Source organism: Neophocaena asiaeorientalis, unplaced genomic scaffold, assembly GCF_003031525.2.
Source record: "Neophocaena asiaeorientalis asiaeorientalis breed wild unplaced genomic scaffold, Neophocaena_asiaeorientalis_V1.1 scaffold82, whole genome shotgun sequence".
NCBI lineage: Eukaryota > Metazoa > Chordata > Mammalia > Artiodactyla > Phocoenidae > Neophocaena > Neophocaena asiaeorientalis.
This window is the reverse complement of record NW_020173068.1, coordinates 6,062,939-6,070,299: the sequence shown is the minus strand read 5'-3', so window position 1 is coordinate 6,070,299 and position 7,361 is coordinate 6,062,939. Positions and strand designations below refer to the sequence as shown.

Here is a 7,361-nt window from a genome sequence, read left to right as displayed (position 1 = left end):
GGGATAGGGAGGGTGGGAGGGAGGGAGATGCAAGAGGGAAGAGATATGGGAAAATATGTATATGTATAACTGATTCACTTTGTTATAAAGCAGAAACTAACACACCATTGTAAAGCAATTATACTCCAATAAAGATGTAAAAAAAAAAAAGAAAAAAAATTTATCTGAATTTAATTTATCAGTGTATTATAAAATTAATTAAACTTTAACAGTTTAGGGCTTCCCTGGTGGAGCAGTGGTTGAGAGTCCGCCTGCTGATGCAAGGGACACGGGTTTGTGCCCCGTCCCGCGAAGATCCCACATGCCGCAGAGCGGCTAGGCCCGTGAGCCATGGCTGCTGAGCCTGCGCGTCCGGAGCCTGTGCTCCGCAACCGGAGAGGCCACAACAGTGAGAGGCCCGCATACCGCAAAAAACCCCCAAAAAAACCACCAACAAGGGCTTCCCTGGTGGCGCAGTGGTTGGGAGTCTGCCTGCCGATGCAGGGGACGCGGGTTCGTGCCCCGGTCCGGGAGGATCCCGCATGCCGCGGAGCGGCTGGGCCCGTGGGCCGTGGCCGCTGAGCCTGCGCGGCGGGAGAGGCCACAACGGTGAGAGGCCCGCGTACCGCAAAAAAAAAAAAAAACCACCACCAACAAAAAACTTTAACAGTTTTAAACCATGTTTTTTTCCCTTAATAATTTTTCCCAGTGGATGTACCAGATTATTCCAAGAAATTCTTGAATACTTCTTTAGGCAAATTGGATGGAAACACATGTTCCTCAATTTTGTTTTCTGTATTTACTGAAGAGTTATCTTCTCATTTTTTCTACCCTTAGAGGACAATTTACTCATTCATTCAACAAATATTTATTAAGTACCTGCTATGTGCCAGACTCCTTGCTAGGCAATGGGAATACAGTACTGAACAATGAAAACAATGGAAGTGGAGGGAGATGAAGAACAAAGAATGAATAACTGAAAAATGGAAAACAAAATCATAGCAAAAAATGAGAGTGCTAAAAAGAAAATGATTAGGATAATACCAAAGAGTAACTGGAAGGGGCTTACATTAGACAGGGTGGTCAGGAAAGGGCTCTCTAAGGGGGTGATGTTGAGATAAGACTTGAAGAATGAGAATGAACCAGTTATGCAAAGAGCTGGGAAAAGAGTGTTCTAAACAGAGGAAACTGCAAGTACTAAGATCTTGAGGCAGGAAGGGCTTGACATGTTTGAAGAGCAGGAGGGAGACCAACCTGGCTAGAGCATAGTGAACAAGCAGAAGAGAATGGGAGATGAGGCTGCAAAGACAGGTAGAGACTAGGGCCTTGTCAGCCACAGTAAAGAGTTTGGATCTTAGCAACAGGAAGCAAAAAGTTTTAAACAGGGTAGTGACATAATCTATTTTTTTCCTTTTTAAAAAAGTGGAGATATGATTAACATACAATGAAATATACAATAATCATACAATACACATTATACACATGCAATCTGCATGTGTAAAGTGTGGTTTTGAAAACTGCATATGCCAGTATAACTCACACCTTATCAGATACAGAACATTTCTATCAGCCTAGAATGATTCCTCAAGCACCTCCCCAATCATTCCCCACCCTCCTTCATAATAACTGTTAGATTTCTTTCACACAGATTAGCTTCACCTATTCTAGAACTTTATATAATTGGAATCATACAATATGTACTCTTCTGTGTCTGGCTTCTGTCATTTAGCATAATGTTTTTGAGGTTCATCCACAGTTTGTATCAGAAACTTCTTCCTTTTTAATTCTGAGTAGAATTCCATTTAATGGATATACCACAGTTTGTTTCTCCATTCACCTGTTGATGAACATTTGACTTGTCCACTATAAATAAAGCTGCTATGAATATCCTTGTACAAGTCTTTTTATATACATATGGCTTCATTTCTCTTGGGTAAATAACTAGAAGTAGAATTGCAGGTGTGTAGGGTTAGGTGTGTGTTTAATTTAATGAGAAACTGACAGACATTACCAAAGTGGTTAAATCATTTTTACACTCCCATCAGCAATGTGTGAGAGTTCTGCTTGCTGCACATTCATCCTCACCAACATTTGGCAGTGACAGTTTTTCTTTTGTTGTTGTTGTTATTCTAGTGGGTGTAAAATGGTATCGCATTGTGGTTTAATTTTTCTCTAATGATTAATGATGTTGAGCATTCTTTCATGTGTTTGTTGGCAGTCTGTATATCCTGTGTGTGTTTTTTTTAATGAAATGTTTCCCATTAGAGTGGATTCTTTTTTTTCAATTTATTTATTTTGCTTGCATCGGGTCTTGGTTGCAGAAGGTGGGCTCCTTAGTTGTGCTCGAGAGCTCTTTTGTTGTGGCATGAATGTGGGATCTAGTTCCCTGACCAGGAATTGAACCCGGGCCCCCTGCATTGGGAGCATGGAGTCTTAACCACTGTGACACCAGGGAAGTCCCTAATTTGTGTTTTCTTGATGCATAATGCTGTTAAGGATTTTTTCATATGTTAATTGTCCACCTGTACATTTTCCTTTATGAAGTGCCTGTCTCAGTTTTTATCCCTTTTTCAACTGGGCCTGTTTGTCTTTTTATTATTGAGTAGGAGTTATTTATATACAAATCCTTTGTCCTGTATGTGTATTATGAATATTTCCTAGGCTAAGGTTTGCCTATTCATTTTCTTATCAGTGTCTTTCGAAGAACAAAATTTTAAAAATTTGAGGGAGGAATAATTTTAAATTTATGAAAAAATTGGGAAAAATAAAAATAGTTCAGAAATTGCCTATATTTCCTTTACCTATGTTTACCTGTTAACATTTTTATCCATTTGCTTTATCATTTTCACTGTGTCTCTCTACACACTCACACACACATCTTGCCACACACACACACATAAACACAGTTTTTTTCTGAACAGTCTGAGAATAAGTTGGAAGCATCATGGTCCTTTACCTCCAAATACTTCAGAGTATATTTCCTAAGAATAAGGATATCCTATGACTTAACCACCCGATGTTGATCAACTTCAGCAAATTTAGCATTGATATGAAACTTTAGTCAATTGTCCATACTCCAATTTTTTTTTGATTTAATTTTGGCTGCGTTGGGTCTTTGTTGCTGCGCATGGGCTTTCTCAAGTTGCCGCGAGCGGGGGCTACTCTTCACTGCAGTGCACAGGCTTCTCGTTGCAGGGGCGTCTCTTGTGGTGGAGCAGGGGCTCTAGGCACGCAGACTTCAGTAGTTACGGCATGCAGGCTCAGTAGGTTTGGCTTGGAGGCTCTAGAGCGCAGGCTCAGTAGTTGTGGCACACAGGCTTAGTTGCTCTGCAGCATGTGGGATCTTCCAGGACCAGGGATCGAACCCGTGTCCCCTGCATTGGCAGGTGGATTCTTAACCACTGTGCCACCAGGGAAGTCCCCATACTCTAATTTTGTTAATTGACCCAATAACGTCAATTATGGAATTTCCCCCACCTCTCACACAAGATCCAGTCTAAAGTCAGGCACTGCATTTTGTTGTCAAGTCTCTTTAGTCTCCTTTAATCTTGAACATTTTCACAGCCTTTCTTTGTCTTTTATGACATTGACATTTTAAAAAATAGAACATTCCAAAAAAACAGAAACAGTTTTCGTTTGTCTGATGTTTCCTTATAATTAGATTCAGGTTATGCATTTCTGATCAGAATACTACATAAAAGCTCTGTTCTCCTCAGAGTTTAATATCCATTAAGGCATACAATATCCATCTACCCCTTATTTGTGATGTGATCACCTGGTCAAGTTGTTTGATTTCTCTACTGTAGAGTTACTAATTTTTCCCTGATAATCAATAAACCATCTATGGGGACACACTTTAAGATCATGCAAATATCCTGCACCTCATAAAAATTTGCTCCTAGATTTAATATTAGTTGATATTCTTGCCTGAGCTGATCTTTGTTATGATGGCTGCAAAATATGACTTCACAACCTCAGTATTGCCTTTGTATTTAGCAGTAAGCACTAGACATTCTATTGTAAGCAACAGTATGTATGTATAAATGTATGTATGTATCTATTTGCTATAAGTTGGGATTCATAGATTTCTATTTTTAATTGTGTATAATTTATTACTGTCCTTAATTATTTTGGTGCTAAAATTTCAAGATATTGTCATTATGAACTCCTTCAAGCTGGCTCTTTTGCCCTCAAGACACGTGCCCATTCTTATTTTGAGTAATTCCTTACTTTATAGCATAACAAGATGTTCCAGGCTCGTCTTGTACCTCCTGTGCCCCAGGTCTGGAATCAACCATTTGCCCAAGGAGTCCTGGTTATACAAAAAAAAAATTTTAAGTGAACATACAGTAAAATTGACTTTTTTTGTGTGTACAGTTCATTTTAACACATGTATAGATTCACGAACAGAATACAGAACAGTTCCATAACCCCAGAAAGTTCCCTCATGCTGTTCCTTTGTAGTCCTACTCCCCACCCTGCCTTCATCACTAACTAACCCCTGGCAACCACTCTTTTTTTCTCTATCACTATAGTTTTTTGTCTTTTTGAAAATGTGATAAAAATGGAATAGTACAGTATGTAAGCTGAAACATCTGGGACAGGAGATTCCTTTCTGGCTTTTGACTATGAATGCAATGTCTTTAATAGTTATAGAAATATTGAGGTTACCTATTTCATCTTGAGTGACTTTTGTGATTTTCAAGGAATTAGTCCGTTTCATCTAAGTTGTTGAATGTATGTGCATAGTTGTTCACAGTCTTCCCTTATTATATATATTTTTAATTTTTATTTTTATTTTGGCTGTGTTGGGTCTTCATTGCTACTCACAGACTTTCTCTAGCTGTGGAAAGTTGGGGCTACTCTTCATTGCTGTGTGCGGGCTTCTCATTGTGGTGGTTTCTCTTGTTGCGGAGCATGGGCTCTAGACGCATGGGCTTCACTAGTTGTGGCTCACGGGCTCTAGAGCACAGGCTCAGTAGTTGTGGTGCGTGGGCCTAGTTGCTCTGCAGTATGTGGGATCTTCCTGGACCAGGGAACGAACCTGTGTCCCCTGCATTGGCAGGCAGATTCTTAACCACTTTGCCCCCAGGGAAGTCCCTCTTATTTTCCTTTTTTTTTTTTTTTTTGTGGTTCACGGGCCTCTCACTGTTGTGGCCTCTCCCGTTGCGGAGCACAGGCTCTGGATACGCAGGCTCAGCGGCCATGGCTCACGGGCCCAGCCGCTCCGCGGTATGGGGGATCTTCCGGGACCGGGGCACGAACCCGTGTCCCCTGCATCGGCAGGCGGACTCTCAACCACTGCGCCACCAGGGAAGCCCCTCTCTCTCTTATTAAGAGTGTATAATCACTTTCATTACTGCTAATGGTAATTTGTATCTTTTGTCTTTGTCGGTCTTGCTAGAAGTATATCAATTTTACTCATCTTTTCAAAGAACTGCTTTCTTTTCCTTTTTTTTTTTTTCTGTTTTCAGTTTCATTGATTCCTGCTCTTACCTTTATTATTTCCTTCCTTCTACTTGCCTTGGATTTAGTTTGTTCATCTGTGATTTCTTAAAGTGAAAGCTTAGTTTATGCATTTGAGATTTTTCTAATATAAGCATTTGATGCTAAATTTCCCTCTAAGCATTGCATTCTAAAATTTTTGATTTGTTGTATTATTTTTGTTTGGTAAAAATTTTTTATAATTTCACCTGAGACTCTGATTTTTTTGCTGTTGTTTGTTCGTTTTTATTAATTTTTATACTTTGACTTTTTGATTATTTAGAAACATGTTGTTTACTATCCAAATATTCGGAGATTTTCCTGTTATCTTTCTGGTTTTGATTTCTAGTCTAATTCCATTATGGTCTGTAAACATACTTTGCATGATTTAAACTCTTTTAAATTTGTTAAGGTTAATTTTATAGCCCAGCATATGGCCTATCTTGATTATACTTTCCATGTATACCTGATTAGTTTTTCCATGTACACTTGAAAAAAATATTTATTTTGCTGTTGTTAGATGGAGTAGTCTATAAATGTCAGTTAGATCCATTTGGTTGCGTCCTTCTATATGCTTACTAATTTTTGTCTAGTAGTTCTATCAATTACTGAGAAAGGAGTGTTGATACTTCAACTATAATTGTGGAGTCCCCCATTTTTCCTTTCAATTCTATCAGTTTTGCTTCATGTATTTTGAAACTCTTCTGTTAGATATATACACATTTAGGATTATTATATATTCTTGGTGAATTTGCCCTTTATCATTATGTTCTGACCCTCTTAATCCTTGGTAATTTTCATTGTCCTGAGACTTTGTAGTTCTTAGTTATTATTTCTTCAAATAATAATTTGTTTCACTCCCTCTTGCAAGAGCACTGAATCACAACTAATTGCTGAATAATCATCGACAGGAAGGCACTGGAACCAACCAAAAAAGATATCCCACATCCAAAGACAAAAGAGAAGCTGCAATGAGATGGTAGGAGGGACACAATCACAATAAAATCAAATCCCATAACCACTGGGTGGATGACTTACAAACTGGAGAACACTTATACCACAGAAGTCCACCCACTGGAGTGAAGGTTCTGAGCCCCACATCAGGCTTCCCAACTTGGGGGTCCGGCAACGGGAGGAGGAATTCCCAGAGAATCAGACTTTGAAGGCTAGCAGGATTTGATTGCAGGACTTCAACAGGACTCGGGGAAACATGGACTCCACCCTTGCAGGGAACACACAAAGTAACATGTGCATCAGGACCCAGGAGAAGGAGCAGAGACCCCATAGAAGACTGAACCAGACCTACCTGATAGTGTTGCAGGGTCTCCTGTAGAGGCAGGGGGTGGCTGTGGTCCACTGTGGGGACAAGGACACTGGCAGCAGAAGTTCTGGGAAGTACTCTTTGGCGTTAATCCTCCCAGAGTCCGCCATTAGCCCCACCAAAGAGCCAGATAGGCTCCTGTGCTGGGTCACCTCAGGCCAAACAACCAATAGGGAGGGAACCCAGCCCCACCCATCAGCAGACAAGTGGATTAAAGTTTACTGAGCTCTGCCCACCAGAGCAACACCCAGCTCTACCCACCACCAGTACCCCCCCCATCAGGAAGCTTGCACAAGCCTCTTAGATAGCCTCATCCACCAGAGGGCAGACAGCAGAAGCAAGAAGAACTATAATTATGCAGCCTGTTGAACAAAAACCACATTCACAGAAAGATAGACAAAATGAAAAGGCAGAGGACTATGTACCAGATGAAGGAACAAGATAAAACCCCAGAAAAACAATGAAATGAAGCGGAGATAGGCAACCTTCCAGAAAAAGAGTTCAGAATAATGATAGTGAAGATGATCCAGGCCATTGGAAAAAGAATGGAGGCAAAGATCAATAAGATGCAAGAAAT

General features: G+C 40.2%; 1 protein-coding gene across 6 annotated transcripts in view; it reads right to left on the bottom strand.

The window, feature by feature from the left end:
- ASIP (agouti signaling protein) overlaps positions 1 to 6,529 on the bottom strand; it is a 107,701-nt gene extending 101,172 nt beyond the window's left edge. For 5 of the 6 annotated variants that reach the window (XM_024743256.1, XM_024743258.1, XM_024743251.1 and 2 more), the window contains exons 1-2: positions 6,502 to 6,529; positions 4,210 to 4,291 (exon numbers count right to left, since the gene is read on the bottom strand). The gene's annotated coding sequence lies outside the window, so the exon portion shown is untranslated. Of the gene's footprint in view, positions 1 to 4,209; positions 4,331 to 6,501 lie in introns of those variants that run through there. The other variant, XM_024743252.1, reaches the window with a different exon arrangement.
- Between the last annotated feature and the right edge of the window lie 832 nt (positions 6,530 to 7,361).